This window comes from Pinus tabuliformis, chromosome Q, assembly GCF_031772625.1.
Source record: "Pinus tabuliformis cultivar Carrire ecotype Pingquan chromosome Q, CPIR1, whole genome shotgun sequence".
NCBI classification, from domain to species: domain Eukaryota; kingdom Viridiplantae; phylum Streptophyta; class Pinopsida; order Pinales; family Pinaceae; genus Pinus; species Pinus tabuliformis.
This window is the reverse complement of record NC_142296.1, coordinates 464,174,007-464,192,814: the sequence shown is the minus strand read 5'-3', so window position 1 is coordinate 464,192,814 and position 18,808 is coordinate 464,174,007.

Sequence of the window (18,808 nt, the reverse complement as noted above, 5' to 3'; positions counted from 1 at the left end):
TGTTGACTTGGCTATACCTCCATTGCATGGCAATTACCCTATCATGGCATGAGTTGTTCGCAATCCCCGGGACTGAACAAATCTGCAACGGATTTGCATGACCATTTCTACCTACTCATCGATGCTGACCTGGTTATGTTTGTCACCATGACTTGCATTTTCGTAATGCATCGGACTTTAATCCTCGGCAGTTTTCGCACCTATGGCATTGTCGGCTTTGATAGCATGCCACATTGGACCACTTGTGCTAGCTTCAACCAAATCCATGGGAATGTTTCGTTCTTAGTTGCGTTGGACAGACAACACATGTATCTGTTCCCGCTGCTTTCTAACTTCCCGACGATTTCGTGCTTCCGATCGCTGTGTTGGACTGCCTCCTCATGCATCGATGGTTTCCAGTGCGCCTTCTGTGGACTCCGCCATATTCTTTGTCACTCTGGTGGTGAGGCATAACCGTGAACTTTTGTTGGCATCTGACACAACTTTCGACGATTTCATTAAATGATGTGCCCATATATGCACTCCAAAAGTTGGCTTATACCCTATAACGCTCTACTCCAAACATCATTACACCATAACCATACGTTGTAACCTTGTAATATCTCCGCCATATGCACCATAGTTTTCACCATAAGTTTTCGCACTAGGGTATATATGTTACAACTATTGCATGCGCCATTAGCTCTTAGGTAATACATGTGCCCGTATGGTATAATAATATAATTTAATCCATAGTTTTGAACTGCACCATAGCCTTAGGTTTTAAACATATAGTTTTATCCCAAAAATCTTACCATGCATCCGAACTTTCCACCATTCACGAAGATGTGCACTAATGATAATATTTGACTCGATGTCATGTGTCAACTATAGAAACACCACATGGCCAGTAAGGCCTTCTTTGACACCTCAACTTTGACAGATGATTTCTCCATCATTGGGTGGCCAAACGGAAATCCAAAGACATCGTCGGAATCAGTGCATCAAACCCTTCATCCTGGCACTAGTTTCGCAGTCAATTGAGACAATCAAACTCTGCACAAGTCAAGAACAACTTTTCCACCTATGACCATCTTGGTCGTCAACATATGGTAATATTCTGACTTGACATACAAGATCCATTCTGGATCACTTAGTCAAGTCAATAGTCAGTTTGGGAATCTAGGATTTTTTTATTTAACTCATAATTAAAATACTAATTTTCTTAGTTTAGTCTAGAATATTTTCAAATTCATGTAAGAAAAAATAATAATATTAATATCTATTTGTATACATTTGACTTAATTATTTAAATTATGATTAAATTAATTATTCCCCTATTTTTTGACCCAGTCAAAAGTATTGGTTTCTTTATAGTTGTTTATTTATAGCCGTTGGAAGGACCTGTCTATCTATTTAACCCGCTGCCATGATCTGATTCTTCATCTTGTCCTCACAATGAACCACACTGGTTGGTTTGAAACTTGTCTGTTAAACATAACCATAGCGAACAAGAGATATGAAAGATAATCCTTGAATGCATTATTATTCACAATGATACATATTTATAATACATTGGCGTGACCCTTGGTTTCATATTCCAAGTGGTATATTGGACTCCCTTTGACTGTTTATCTTCCACACCATAGCCCTTAGAGGATTAGGTGTCCAACATTCCCCCCTTAATCCGAAGGGGTATGTGTGAGTCCAAGAAGAGAGTTGTAATACAAAATGTGCAAAAATGCATGGCAACACTAGGCTGAGTGTGATCTCTGAAATGTTGGTATAAGGTGGTGGTTTAAGGATGACCACCAACACTGGAATGCTTAGTGCATTTCTTGGAACTCTTCCAAATCTGGCATGAAGTTGAAGTCTTCTGCTAGAGGAAGTGCTCCTAATGTTTTGAAGAGGGAGACCTTCAACCTAGAAAGGGAGGTCTCATCTTGCATAAAAAGGGAGAACCTCAACCTGCGATGGTTTAAGGATGACCACCAACTCTGGAATGCTTAACGCAATTCCTAGAACTCTTCCAAAACTAGCAAGAAGTTGAAGTCTTCTGCTAGAGGAAGTGTCCCCAATTATTTGAATAGGGAGAGGCTTAACTTGAAAAGGGAGGTCTCACCCTACATAGATGGTTTAAGGTTGGCCACCAACCAAAGACATGCTCAGGAGCATCTCTATCTCTAGCTACAACTATGAATCTGATATGGCAGGTTGTGGTTCAAACTCGCTTGATGTGGCTTTGAAGCTTGTATATGACCATCACTTCCCCCCGTCAGATACAAGGTGAGAAGATGGAGAAAACTCTGCTACAAGACCTTTTAATATTCTAGAAGAGATTTTGACATATGACTGAAATATCTTCTTGGTTGTTGAAGCCCATTGCGAAGAAGCGATCCATCCAAGGTGAATATTTGTTCTTGTAGGAGGTTTGTTTTTTAAGCATCTGTTAGAAGAATGAGTGGTTTTATGACAGTTCTCACATGGATGAAGATCAAAATAGTCACCTTTCATATGGCCAACTTGGTCACAATGTTGGCATTTAACATTCTGTTGTGGTTGTTATTGAAGAGGAGGAGCATCTAGAACAGCTGAAGATGAACTTTCATGAAGAAATCCAACACTCTGAAACTGGATGGGCTTTGAGTAATCTGGAATATGAAAGGACACATCCTTTTCATATCCAAGACAAGTTTTGTACTTGTTATGAACAAGCTCTTCCCATGGTCTGACGATGGGATTGGGAGATGCAGATTGAACTTATGCATCTGCATGCACATCTTCTCTTGAACTAGGTACTACATCAGCAGTTTCTCGTTGTTGATGGGAGTTTGTCTTAATCTTGAATATAGGATTATTCTGAACATAAAATGGCTCAGAATGATGCCTTTTGTGTTGTAACTCATCTTGCTAAGGTTGTGACTCAAGCTCCAAAAATTTAATCTTGTCATGTGCATTTTGGAAATAGGTTTGAATGTCTCTGATAATGGCTTTGCCAATCATGATTGTGTTGTCGATAGTAGAATGTATTAAATTTTTTAGTAATTCCAATACTCCATCAGCGATTTTCCAACAATTTAAATTGTTGAATGCACTCCCAAAATCAAATAAAAGGGTGCTTCACCAGGCTTCAAGTCTCGACTGGAATAATATTTGGTGTTTTACAGGTCCAACATTCAAATACAATGCCTAATTCACCAAATTAATTACTCTCCTAAATTATCACTCAACATAATAAGGTCCAACAAACCTAAATTTAAACAACGAGAGAACTAGAACCCATTGTAGCAAATGGTAGAGTTTCACTTGATCTGATAGGGTAACATGTATACAAATGTGGTCCTATATAATCCACACTGCCAAGTATGAAGGTTGCACTCACATGGTCTTGGTAACTTTAAAGATCAGACTTGAGAATCGTAACATTGGTGATAACCTTTCAATTCTCGATGAGATTCTGGACAATTGTTGGAAGCCACTGCTTGAAGTGGAATTATGGTAAGATGATCCCACTCTTATCAAGCATGAGTCTTGTCAGGCGAATTCCCTAAGTTAGCTTGGGAAATCTAATGGAACTCCACAACTCCCTATAAGGTTTGATTCTGGTAGATTCATCTAACTACAAATCACTCAAAAGTGTTAACTTGTTGTGCAACGATCATTAAAAAGCATTCCAATGCATGGACTAAGAGTTACACACAGACTTCAAAACTCCAATCACTACTCACCATGTTCAATGCAATTCATAGTTCAACATACCATTGAAAGGCACCATATGCCATACATTGTGGAGAAAAAGAAACATTACTCAACACATTAACCATTTATATACAAGACTAGTGTTCTAACCATGGGCGCTAATGGAGAAGGCTCAATGTACGATCGCGAGCATATCCAGTACTTTTAACACCCCCATCGGTCTTTCGCATTGTAACATTTTACAAATATTGGAAATCCTATGGTGGCCCGGTGACGAGACAAGAAATCACTCACAACAATTGACAGACCAATGTCCATCCCACCCTCCATCTACTAACCTCCAAGTAAGTCTCAATTAACTCCTCCACCAGTCCCATTCGAAATCCAGAACGAGAACTTTCACACGAATAGACCTTTTCACTCTCCATCTACTATTCGCTTTAAACTTGAACATTTAACTCTTCTACCAATCCACACCAGTCAGGGACGGGAAATAGTTACATCATTTTCTAGGAAAAAAATTGTCTTCGTTCTTATCTATAAATCCCGCCATTGTGCACTCCACAACTTCCTCCTGGTGAGAGTCCTCTAGTGAACCTCAACTGATGAATAAATATTAGATGATATTTGAAAGCATTAATAGACTGAAATGGATATTTTTTCAATTAACCATTCCACTTGATAGTTCCTATAGCGGGTCTACGAAGAATTTCTCATCATGTATTGAACACTCCCATAAAGGCTGAGAACACAACTAGAAATAGGGATGGAATATTTCTTCGTATATTTTCAAAACCTTTGTCGATTCCCCACACACACGTAGACACACAATTTATGAAAATTAATGGAAAAATTCAATAGATATTATGAGGGTTACAATTTCAAACAATAGATACTAGAGATAGAGTGCAGAAATAATGACAATGGCTCAGGCACCGTGAAGGATGGCTTTTGCTAACAAATGATGTGACTCCTTGAAAAATGGAAGCAACAAAGAATTAAAACAATGGATCTTACGATGAGAAAATTAGAAACTCTATAGTCTAAGAAAGGTCGTGCGTTAGGGTAGAGTTGGTAGATATATGTTTCCAATCTGACACAGGTGGTAGATTAAAAGTGCTCAGTGACATGACTAATGAAAAACCTGCATAAAGAATAACTTAGAGTGGCAGAGGTGCGGAGACAGGTGACAGATCTAGAAGAGGTATAAGTCAGAGTGGCAAAGGTGTGGAGACATGTGACAGATCTGGAAGACGTATAACTTAGAGTGGCAGAGGTGTGGAGACGTGTGACAGACTCGGAAGAGGTAATGGGCCTCAGACAGAATAAAATTGCAAACTAAAGGAGAGCGGAGGGAAAGGTTACCAAAATTGGAGACCTTACTGATGGACAGAGATAACAGGGAGCGTTTTTTAATTCAATTTTTAGAATTGTATGCAACACGTGCCTTGATTTGATTTTCAAAATTGTACCCAACACAGACCAGCATTATTCAAGGAGAAGCTTAAACTGGGGACCTACAGATCTGACACTTTGATACCATGTTAAACATAACCATGGCGGCTAATCCTTGAATGCATTATTATTCACAGTGATACATATTTATAATACATTGGAGTGACCCTTGGTTTCATATTCCAAGTGGTCTCTTGGACTCCCTTTGACTATTTATCTTCCACACCATAACCCCTTAGAGGATTAGATGTCCAACAATATCAAAAAATATTCTTTGATGTGATTATTACCAAAAAAATTATTCTTATAAGGTTCTTTCTAATTTAAGGTATGAAGGAGATTTGTATTTCTTTAATGTTTAATATGGAGTTGACGTATAACATTTTAATAACAAAAATAATTTGATGTATGTATATATTATATAAAACAAGTGAAATTTTAAAATAAATAAATAAATAAAAATTATAGTTAAAATATTTTATTATTGTTTTGCTCAAAACCGACATTGATCTATCAAGAGTTGAGAATAATCAAATATCTCGAGGTGAAACCTTTCCTCAAGTTTTTCACTCAAAAAATTGTTTGCATCTTGAGAGATTTGATCCCTCTCAGCACTTAGTTAAAATGGACCTATGTTGGTTGGTACATATAGCTTGCAGGAGGTTGGATATACTCTTGGTGTTATAGTGGTAGCTAGAAGATTTTATCCATAGCCTAAACCATATTACTTAGACATGTTACTGATTCACCATGGTTTAAAAAAAAATTGTGATAAAATAATGTATTTTATTTTTTTTCTATCTGGTTCATGATCCCCAAAGAGTGACCAAAGATTAATACCGCTACGACATCCACAAAATATTGTACTAGGAAGATCTACCCAAAAGGATCATTTCCTATCGACTCAACCATGGAACCTGGCCCCTAAGAGTGTCCGGAGAATTAAATCTCTAACCTCTCAATAGTAGAGGAGCTTTAACGATGGGGACTCGACCAACTAAGATAACCTTTGGGACTAATATAATGTATTTTGTATATAATATTTAACAATGTGTTAGTGGGGATCATTAATATATCGTTAGATTATAATTATATATTAAAATAATTTTTTAGAAGTATAAGTTTTGGGGATGATGATTAATGTTATGCAATTGATTTCTATATTTTGGATAGCACCCTTGCACCCCTATGAGCATATTATATTATATAAAATAGCATAGTAGTAAGGCTTGTTAATATAACATTAGATTGTAGTTATATATTAAGGGACCATTTTGGGAAGTTCTAATTATTAGGTATAAATCTTGAAGGTGATGATTGATGCTTCATTTCTCTAATTTTGGTTCCACTCTTTTGCCCCTGTGATCATCACTCATATAATGAATACTAAGTGGACCATCCAAATTCATTTTTTCCCAAAGAAAAATCGTAATTTTCATTAGTAGAATTGAAAATTACAATTTTTATTTGCATCGAGATGCATTCAAAGAGTTGTTTGGAAAACAACCATCCTTATAAAGAATAAAACATAAGAAGCAGGCTTGTCTGGCCTATGCATAGTGTTGTCTTGTAATATCAGATGCACCATCAAGATAAGATCAAAGATCCAGTTATAGACCTTCTATAAAGACCTTCCAAATTCATGATAACTTGGTCATTCTAATTAATTTTCATGGGACATATGTCATGCATTAATAGCTTATTGTGTACATATAATTCTAAAAATGATATCTCATATATTAGACTATTGAAGCCCCAAAAGTTTAAACAAATGAGTAAAAAAAGCTTTAAATAAATATTTCATAAGGCCCAATACTTGCTAAAGATTTTCAAATAAAGTATCAAGGCAAGTGGGCTTATGTTGAGGCATCAACAAGCCCCAAGTCTTCAAATTTAGAGATCCCCTCTTTTTTAAAATTTGTATGTTATTAACCTTACACTTTTCTCACATACATTTCACTAGGATGATGCTTAAGTGTGTTGGCATTATGACACAGATTTGGCACTATGACACAGGTGTTGTCCTTGATGGCAACTCACACAGATGACAGATCACAGTTCAGGCTCACAGAATGAAGAAAGAGAGATATACACAGGTTCCCCATTGACCAAGCCGCATGTACACGCGGGTTTGCAGACCAAAAGGCGTGTATACCGTACACATGCACTTTCACGGAAATAAAGGCGCGTACATGTTGGAAAACTTAGTTTTGGTCTGTGGTATTTGGTCCATGGTATTTTGATCCATGGTAATGGTCCAAGGTATCTTGTCTGAATTGTTTACCCCAGGTATTTGGTCCAAGGTATTGATTCTAAGTGGTTTTGGACCATGGTATTGTGTAAGGCCTAAGACTATAAAAGGAGGAGAAGATCATTAGGCAAAGGTACTCATGAATTGAATATCTAATGAAGAGCAAGATCTAGAATACAGGTGATTGGGTTATGGTGCATAGCTGGATCTGAATCAAGGATGAACCTAAGCGCTTGATGAAGGATAAGTTCTATTGATGGGTCAAGATCTTAAGGCTTGAAGAGAAGTATCGTTGTGTGGTTTTGATCTTTTATCTGAATAACTGGCGCATGTTGTAATCTGTAAATATGATGATCTGGGTATAACTGATGTCTGGAATTGTTGTAAAATTTAAATCATCATTTACAGATCTATACGCAGGTTCACTTTAGCAAAGGCGTGTATACACGCTGGTTCTGCATATCAAAACAGCGTATACGTAGGTTCACCTTGAGATAATGGCGTATCTACACAGGTTCGACACATTGAAGTAGTGTATACCTAATTAAAATATACTTTAGCTACTTTTGTTTGTTGTTGTAGTGTTCTGGGTTCTGGCTTGGTTCTAGTTACTGTTACTGTATTCTGGTTACAGCATTCTGAGAAGTGATTGATTGATTCAGTTTTGGTTGGTGCAAAGGAGATTGGTTGATGCAGATAGAATTGATGGTTGATTGATGTTATTGATGGATCCAGACTGAAAATTTATGAAACGTGGTCCCTGGAAGAAAAGAGAAGGTTGTAGCCTTCTGTAGGCATGCACCTATGTACTAGTAAACACAACAGCTAGTACAAGAGCTAGGGGGTTGTAGCTCCCTTCCAGGAGAAGCTGGAGAACAAGAGAAAGCTGTAGCATTCTGCAGGTAGAAGCCTATGTACTGGTATAAGTCTGCACCAGTACAAAAATTGTAAAAAGAAGTTTCTTATTAAAATAAGATAGAGACGATTGCAACAGGTGGTTTTCACCCAAATTGGGTTTCCACCTTATATCTTGTGTTCATGTGTGTGATTGTCTGTTTTGTTTTTACTGCACCTGGTTACTGTTTTATGGTTCTGATGCACAGATTAAAGATCAACATATGATGAATTAACTAAGATATAAGTTTGAAGGGTATACGCTAGTTGCCTTAAATACAGTTGCGTATACATGCAAGTTTGATTAATTGAAGTAGCGTATATAAATCTGAAATGAAATATTATTGACTTGCTAATACTGATTCACCACCCCCCCCCCCCCCAATATTATTTCCAACAAAGTGAAGGGGTGCTTGTATCCTAACATACTTCAAAGCATTATAGAGATGCTAAGTAATGGCATTTTTGACTCTTTCTGTTGTGAGATCCTTAGTCACTCGTGTCTTTTTCTTTTGGGTTTCATCTAGATAGATGAAAGTGATTTTGTTTGAATTGGGTTTTTTTAATTGCCTTTGGAGGTTGCCCCCTATCTCTTAGTTCTTTGAATTAATTCATTTTAATCAAGTATATTGTTTAAATATCACATTTTAAGAATCCTTTCTTAATGGTCATCAAGGTGCTTTCCACTTCTAAAAGTTACATCTCTTGTGGAAGCCCAACAATGTCTATCATGACATTTTTTTTAAGGAAACAAATAGAGAATTTGTATTAATAACAACTAGAGAATGGGCTAAAACCCTTCTATTAACATTATGATATTTGATCATAGAGGTGAACATTTTCCCATGCAAACAAAATATAATCTCTAAAGTTGTGTTTCAAAATTATACAAAAAAAGGTTCTACTGAGTATATGATGGAAAGACCCAAGAATAAAGCAATATTTACAAGATAATATGTAACATTTTGGAGACCAACGACGCGACTTAACATCCATCAACTACGACCATTACTAAGGGATTTAGATCCCTGCAGACGATGAGTCTTTGTTTTCTCAAGGCAATGTTGGGACCAATGACACCGTGTCAAACTGAGCAGTACCAAAAATGATATTTTTCAGAGTCAAAACTCAAGCACAGAGAGTGAAACCTCCTCATATAGCCCATTGATGGATTGTTCGATATTGATAATATGATGGATCAACTTAGCTCCTAAGAAAATATGGAAGGACTAACATTGAATTTCTTCCATCTTGTCCTACCTCTACCTAGCATCGAGCAAGAATTTGGCCAAGTAGTGAACCATTGTTATCCTTTTCTGAGAGATATAGGAGTTCCACCATCTCCAAAATCAATCATTGATTGTAAATGATTATCACACAGACAAAGTTGAGCCAATCTATGAGATTGATTAATAAAATTGACCCATAGTCACTCAAGGTATCCCTAAGAACCATTAAGTAATCCACATTAACATTGTATAATGATCCAATCTGAGATATAAGATCCAAATCTAGGAAAAAATCCTCAAAAGGATGTTGCAAAGGCTAATGATGGGAAATGTAGAGTAGGAACATTAAAACTAGCCCACTACACAAGGAATACCTCGTCATTTCAGTAGTTAACTCTACCAACTCCATCCATGGCCAAAATAAATATAAGTACCACCCAGAGATTAAAAGAATTGAAGACACAAACCACTTTTTCAAAAGATGTGCCATCAGGAGGGAATTTTCAAAATTCGTAGCCAGAGAATGAAGTATTGTTAGCCCACATCACCCTTCCATCTCTTAAATCACGTTGGGAGCAAGGGAGAATTCATTGATCCAAGATGAATTAAATTTCTCGTGATGATGAACTTTTGAATGTTGTTCATGCGCCTCAAATTTGTAAGCATAATCATGGAATTGGTGCATAGCTAATTAAACTTTGGTTTATCTGTATTATGCCTTGTCCAAAGGATGATCCTTTTTTTCCAACCCATCTGTCATAGAATTAAGATGCTAGTACACATGGAAAATATCCAATCATTTGAATTGATAAACGATTAGAGATATACTTTGTAGAATTGGAGGGGGGTTAAGGCATAAGGATTTTTTTGCCTTAGTGACTTGCCAGATAACAAGCATAGAGTTGTCAAAAACCAACAAATTATGAATTTTCTTTGCAAGATCTAGATCCAAGCCTTTCCACAAGGCGAGAAACTACACCTGATTATTGGTCATGGTTCCAAGGCCCCATTTAAATTGAGACATTATTTTTCTGTCAAGGATAATTAAATTCTCTCCTACTCCTACCTCCCTTGTGTTGTCAATCGAGGATCCATCAAAGAACAGGAAATACTAATTTTTTTCCCATTCTCTAATGACTAAAATTTGTTTAGTTGAAACTTAGGCTAGGGACCTTATTACATGGAGGTTGAAGCACACTATGACTTGGAAGGTGGAATTGTCTGCTAACTTGGATCCATTGTGTCTAAAGAGAATTTAGATTTTCATACTCTTTTTCATTCATACCCCTTGACGAAATGGATTCGAGAAGCAAGGATGGTGCTTTAAGAGACAATGCCTAAGGTTTAAGGTACTCATTTTTTAATGTCACTTTGTTCTTAGTGATACAAATAGACCAACAAAGATACTTGGGAATAGCTTCCCAATATCTAATTAGCAAAGAGGAGGTCTTCAAAATCCAAGGATATTTGTTTTTCAAAGTTCAAACATGTCCACCCACGAACCCAGAATAGAACCAAGGTAAGACACCAGGGAAAAGCGTATACACCATGACTCAAGCAAGAACAGACATGACCAAAATAGATGGGAAATATTCTCTTCTGACTTGAAACACAAGACACAATGAGACGAACCATGGATATTCCTCTTCTTGAGATTTTCAATAGTGAGAACATTTTGATGGAAAAGAGTCCAATAGAACGGGTTAAATTTTGGGATGCCATCCTTGCTCCAGATTTTTTACCACAATCTACATGGGGTGGATGAGAGAGCCACTTGACCAATTATGAATAACCCAATTTTGTTGTGTATTTGTTCTGAGGACTTAGTTTCCAAGTACATAGATCCTGAATAGAAAAGGAAATGGGAGCCATACGTTTTAGATTGATAATCAAACTCTTCCATTGAAGCCTAAGATGAATTAGCATCTCTAGTATTAACCATCCTTTCCATTGACCTTGATCGTCCCAAACAAAGATGTCTATCAATTTAATATAACCATTATGTTGCATCCATATAGTCAATTATCTAGTTTCCAAATGTTGATGTGAGTGCCTTTACCTGTACGGCAACGTAGATGGTCGACAATTATAGGGGCAACCTCTCTGCAAATCTTCCAAATTTTGGATCCAAGCCCAGACCAATTGACAAACTCAAACATGAGAAGGTGGGTGCAATATTTTCTCATGAAATTTATCTTCCACCATTCCTTCGAGTCTGAAATGAGTCTCTAGATAATTTTTGCACCGAGAGAAAGATTCATATATAATCAATCTTTCACATCTAGACCATTGTTTGCATTGGGAAGATGAACAATGTTTTAGTTCACAAGGTGGAATTTATTTTCCCTGTTATTCCCTCCTTGCCATATAAATTTATGGATAAGGAGACTCATTTGATTAAGCATAAATTTTTGGGCCAAAAAAACAAAACAATGATAGACAGGAAGAGAGGATAATATTGATTTGACCAGGATGACTATACCTGTTGTAGTGAGCCATTGCACTCCCCATGACTAGATTTTCTTTTTGAATTTGTTTAAAATATTGTTCCAACTTTCGGAATTTGAAACTCCCATGAAGATTAGAATTCCAAGATATTTAAAAAAATTGCTTTCAAAATCTAATGGAAACTCCAAAACCTTGGAGATATCCATCACATTCACCGCATGATTATTCCACCCGAAAATCATACTCTTTTTTTATTATCAAGACCCCTAGATAAACCCAAATATTTATCTAGGACTTGTTTAAAACTCACTACAATTTTCTTGGACGCACCTCCCAAAAGAAGCATGTCATCAGCAAACTACAAATGGTTAACTTCCTTAGTGTTCTAATCTATACTTAGACCTTTTAATCTTCCCTCAACCCTAGCCAACTCCAAATTCCTATTATTTTAATCTTCCCTCAACCTTGGCCAACTCCAAATTCTTATTAAGTCTCTCGTCCATGAGAATGTATAAAAGGGGAGAGAGGGGACATCCTTGGCTTAATCCCCTTGAGGCCAAAAAAAGGTTGCAAATTCGACCATTAACCAAAGGTGTTATCCAAGGATTTCCAATACAATATTTAATCCAATTGATAAATTCCCAACAAAAACCAAATTTTTCCATCACAAAGTAAAAAACGGAATGGCAGACTCTATCAAATACGTTATCCATATCAAGTTTGATCACCATACATGTCTCGCCACTTTGTTTGTTAGAATGGATTGGCTCTTGAATAAGGATCATGTTGTCTAGAATTTGTTTGTGCTTCATGAAACCACCTTGGTTTTATGAGATGATGGGGGGCAAAAGCTTACTTAATCTCATAGCCATGACTTTTTTAAATATCTTGTAGGAAGAGTTACATAATGAAATAGGTTGGAAGCAAGAGAAGGAGGTTGGTTACCATTCTTTTGGAATTAAAGCTAGAAAGGAGGAATTGTTATTTCCTTCCAATTTTCTTTTCAATATGTTGAAGCTCAAGATTCTCATTAAGTCTGTATTGATTAAGCCCCAAAAATATTTATAAAAGATGATTGAAAATTCGTCCAAGTGAGGAGCTATTTCCATATTGAGGGACAAAATGACCTCGACCATCTTCTATTCCTCAATTGGTTTGGCGAGTTATAGATTATCTTATTCTAAAAAAAGTAGCAAAAAGAGTAATTAATTTGTAGACTTATGCTCAGGGGGATACTTGAGAGACGGAGTATCATTTGTTGGGTGGAGCTAGTGAGCTCCTATATTATTTCCAGACCCATTTTGACAAGTTGATACCCTTAAAGCTTTACTACTTGAATGAATTATTAATGATGGAAAGTAATATGATACTTTGTTGCCTATTGATAAGTGTTTTGTTATTTGAGAAATCATGTATAAAGAATTAATAGTAGTTATTTTGCAAAAGAAATTGTTTTATATTTAGTGCATGTAAGTGCAATAATCCATGAAAGGATATTTTAAATTAAAATATTGTTATGAGTTAAAAACTATATATATATATATATATATATATTGTTGGCTCAACTGATTCAATATGATAGGTTTCAAGTAATTATCATGTAGATTAAAATTAAATATATAGTGAGTTATATTACAGACTATGGTCATATAAAGACCAGTTAACAAAATAAAAATAGAGGTGTACAAAAAGCTCTTAAAAATTTATATTTGGATATTACTCTAAGTTGCAAGGTATTATCTAACTGAAACAAAACTCACTCATAGTAAACATGAGACAAAGATAATATTAATTTCAAACAATAGCAAGTAATTGTGTCTAGCAAGGTAAACTTTCAGGATATATACCATAATGAAATGAAACAGATAAGTATGAAACAAATTCACATAAATCTTCATTATCTATGTGTGTGTGTGTGTGTGTGTGTGTGTGTGTGTGTGTAATGACACAAAAGTCAATGTTCAGAAAATAAAATAGATGGACTCCAAAGGACCCTCATAGTACTTAACAGAAATTCAAGTGTTATTCAAGAAAAACAAGGGATATGAAAATCGCCATAAATTCATTACATGTTAGGCTTAAGAGAAAAATTTACTTCCTTAAAGGAAGTAACTGTGCAAAGAAAACAAAAGAATTTAATAAATTTTCAGGATAGAAATCCTGGAATCTTTCCCTCGGCCATAGAGACATAGCATTCATGTTCGAGCAGATGGAGAAACCAAGGGTTCAGGTCACCTGACCTAGTAAGTGGCAGTAAAAAAACCTCCTATGGGTGAGCAAAATACTTTAAACTTCCCCAAGAAACAAAAACCCTTTTAGACTTATAAACTTTGAGTACATGCGAACAAAAATCCAGTGACAAACAATATGTTAGACATTAGTATATCTCTGTAAAATAAAAAAAATATTGAAGAATACAGAGAAATTGTTAAAAAGAAATGTGAGGCTTGAACAAGAATTTATTGCTTGAACAAAATTTAGAACACAGAAATTCTAGCCGTATGTTTGTGTAGCAAAAATAATTTAAAGATTGTAAGAATACATTAAAACAGAGTTATAAAGGTATGTAGTAAAAGAATTAAATTTGTATACATGAGAAATTAAGAAGGAATAAATAGAAATTAAAGGGTTTGAGACTATATCCATGTATCTGCATGAGATTTTGAGACCCATTTGAGGTCTATGCGAAAAAAGGAAAATATTTAAGAAAAATACTCAAGAATACCCTAAGGGATAGAGTATATAAAGACAGAGCCAAAGCTAATTCTGTTGGGTTGTGTTATATTCTTTCCACGACTAGCCCACGAAGTTAACCGGGGGGTTAAAGGGGGGGCGGAGCCCCCGTTCGTTGCACCGATTGTGTAGCGGGGGGGGGGGGTCACAGGGGATTTGAGGTGTACCCGTAACCCCACTTTATGGGGTTCGGGGCAACGCCCTGGAAAATTTTGGTTTTGGACCCTATGTTAGGTTGGGCGGACCCACCTATGGTTTTGTGCATGATTTTCGCACATGTTTTTTGGACACGATGGTTTTCAGTCCATGGTATTGGACACGATGGTTTTCGGGCCATGGTATTGGATGCTTCGACATGTATAAATATGTATTATAACATTGAAAGGAATATAATTAAAAAATCAAGTTGGTAGTCCCGGTTTTGGGATCTAGGGGAAATCTCTGTGTATATGTGTTTTATGTGTTATGCTCTCGCATTGTTTATTTTCTGTGTTTTAGAATTCGTATGCAAGTAATTTCTGTACGGGGTTAAAACCTACAAATTCATTGTTGCGGAATGTCTAAGGTTGAAGAAAACCCCAATCAAAATGTATATATTAATATAACATAAAATAAAATAAAATATCCTACGTCAATAAGCTTATTTTAAGAATTCCAGTCGTTATGAAAGAAAGTTGAAAAGTTACCAACCCTGAATTGAAAACGAACCAAGCCAACAGAGACGAAAACCCAAAATAAAAAATGTAAAAAAAAAAAAATCACAAAGGAAATGATAATATATAAACCCAAGAATGCACCTAAGAGAATCTAATTCAAAAGAATGTAAGCATTGATAGAAATTGGTAATGGAACCTTGAAATAAATTATCGAACTACCATTTAATTATAAATAGAAACTGAGCAAAAAATTGGAACTCCAAAAAGGAAAAACACTATAAGTACTATTATTAAAAAAAATACATCTTAAAATATACAATGGTTTAAAATTGTGTAACGTTGTAGGTTATTGTAAACAAATAAAAGTTATGTTGAAGAGTAAACTCTAGTGGTTAAACTCGGTAAAAGGCCTTTGAACTCACCCTCCAAGAATTAGTGAAAACGCCAAAGCCAAAGTACCCTTACAGGGAAAAAATGTCAAAATTTGGTGAAAACCCAAAGTAATCTAATTACCCAACTCACGTGTAACATGGATAAGTTAAGAAATTAGAAAGAAATGAATCATAGAGAAAAAAATTATTAGTAAGCAACATTTCTGCAAGAACTTGTATAAATGTTGGAAAATACCTTCAAATACAATGCAACTGTGGTTATGAGAACTCTGATAAACTATTTGAAATAGACAGAGTTCAACCCTGGTATACGAATGATTGAATCCAAAGAATAAATATTTACTACAATCATTATAGAGGTGGAGTTTTGTCCAAACGCAAATGAACAAATCAATTCAAAAAGTGACGAACGAGGTAGACAATGGGATAGGTAAAAACCCTAACGGAATATTTATCATCAATCGCTCAAGATGTAATGTTAACCATTGATGATAGGGTTTAATCATAACCTTCATTTTCATTGATGAGATAGCATGTGTAGCCTTATATGACAAGTCCTCCAAACAATCTCGAAGGTCATTGTATGATTATATTGTATTGAAATTATAAATAAATTGATTGCAATATATAATAAACCATGTGGAACGATAAATACATCGCAGTGGTTGCAAAGAATTCATAAAGAATAAACGTAGGTTGTGGCAACACCAAATACTCGACGATAGTGAAACATTTAGAAAAGTGACAAGGAACAATAGTTAATTAAATCACAAAGTCAGGGTTCGGGATTAAAAGCACTTTTCGCTAAATCTTATTGAGGGACCCGACTATGAGACTAAGGTCAGAGGTCGGAGGTTGGGCTTAAAATGCTTCTCACCATAATATTCCAAATGTTGACTACACAACTAAGGTCAGGGCCAATTGTGATTTTGCTGACTAGTCCCACTATTGGACAGTCATTGGATTTTATGGAAAATGATTTATATATTGTTGAGTCTTGAAAATGTCATTCATTTCCATTACACTTTCACTATTATGTCCATTATATCACCTCCATTTCACTACTATGTCACCACATTCATCCCACTTTCATTATCATTGGGCCACATTTATGTTTTTCCAATATTTATTAATTCTAAGCCTTTTAAGTGAATTTGTGGTTAAAAATTAGAAAATAATGTGCATATGCTTATACCTAACAAATGGGTTGAGATTGTTTACATGTGTAGGTTGAAAGAAGGCTTCTAGAAGACCCTTATGTGGCACTCTAAGGCCAAATTCGAATTTGAGTGGAAAGAATCATGGGATCATGAGGATATGTGTCACATATCCTAATTGTATTGTAACTCTAAGAAGACATGTGTCTTATCAGTTCCTATTTTGATTAGGACTCTAGAGGTAGAGAGAGAGATTCATGGACTCTCATTAATGAGATGGCTTCTCATCTTTTTGTATAAATAGGAAATCTCTCTCCTTCATTTGTTAGTTCTTAAGTCTCAGTTTAGAGTTCTTTAGCTTGGAGTTTGTAGTTCTTCCTTAATGGCTCTTGAAAGCTTTGGAGAGCTTTGTTGTAATTTGTAATTTTGAAGAATTTGAATAAAGCTTTGATGTTCTCAACATGGAAGGAGATGTGAAGTAGATGTCATGGAGCACATTAGAATGTAAGGTAGAGTAGATTTCATTTTGTAATTTTTCTTTGATTTCATTATGTCATTTGATTGCTTTCAAGTTTGATAGATTAGATTTTCCATTCATGCAATTTTAATTCATGTAAGTGTGTTCAACCGGTTGATTGTAGGTTAGTTTTTCTTTACATGTTTTTGCATCAAATAGTGACATGAGATTTACCTCTCTGCTGACTTTGTTTTTTTTTTTAGCTTTTCAATTTCAGTTATGCTTTGATTTCAGTCTTATTCATTTACTTTGTTAGTTAGTTTAAATATCAGATTGCTCAAGTTGTTGATGATTACCTCCGAAAGCCATAGCGAGACTAATGGTGATGGATCAGACTATGAATTGATGTGATTTGATTTTAAGTTTACTTTTCTGCAAAGTAGATATTAGATTACTCATGTCATTTTCAGTTACCTCCTATGGCCAGAGCGAGTCAAATGGTGAGGGATTGAAGTATGAATGTGTAGTTTGATATTAGTTTATTTTTCTGCAAGTTAGTTATTGAATTGCTCATGTCATTTTCAGTTACCTCCTATAGCCAGAGCGAGTCAACGGTGAGGGATTGAAGTATGAATGCGTATTTTGATATTAGTTTATTTTTCTGCAAGTTAGTTATTGAATTGCTCATGTCATTTTCAGTTACCTCCTATAGCCAGAGCGAGTCAAATGGTGAGGGATTGAAGTATGAATGCGTAGTTTGATATTAGTTTATTTTTCTGCAAGTTAGTTATTGAATTGCTCATGTCATTTTCAGTTACCTCCTATAGCCAGAGCGAGTCAAATGGTGAGGGATTGAAGTATGGATGCGTAGTTTGATATTAGTTTCATTTTCTGCAAATTAGATATCAGATTGCTCAATTTGTTTATGATTACCTCCTAAAGCCAGAGCGAGACAAACTGTGAGGGGTCAGAATATGAGTTGATGTAATTTGATTTTAGCTTTACTTTACTTGCAATTTTTTTTATTTTCTTTGAGTGTAGTAGCTTAGTTCATTTCTTTTGTATTTAGACAAGCAGCAGAGACAGTGATTTCATGATCAGTATTTCATCTTTTGTTTGATTGAAGTAGCTGCATATTTACACTTTTGTTTAAGTACTAATTCCATCAATAACATGTTTTGAGATCTTTTGAAGTGCTAAGTTTTGGAAGTTACCATTAGGGACATAGACTTTGTCTTGAAATCTACATCCATACTTGACCTTTAAAAGTATTCTTAAGACCTTAGAATAGGATTTCCATTTGCATTAGATACTTTAGGAAACCAACAAAAACAAAACCCCAAAACAAAATAAAATCTATAAAACAACGAAGTAAGAAAAAGGTTAACTAAGCACATATGGTGCACCACACTTCATCAGTTTATGATACCCGGATTGATAATTTATGTAGAGCAATTT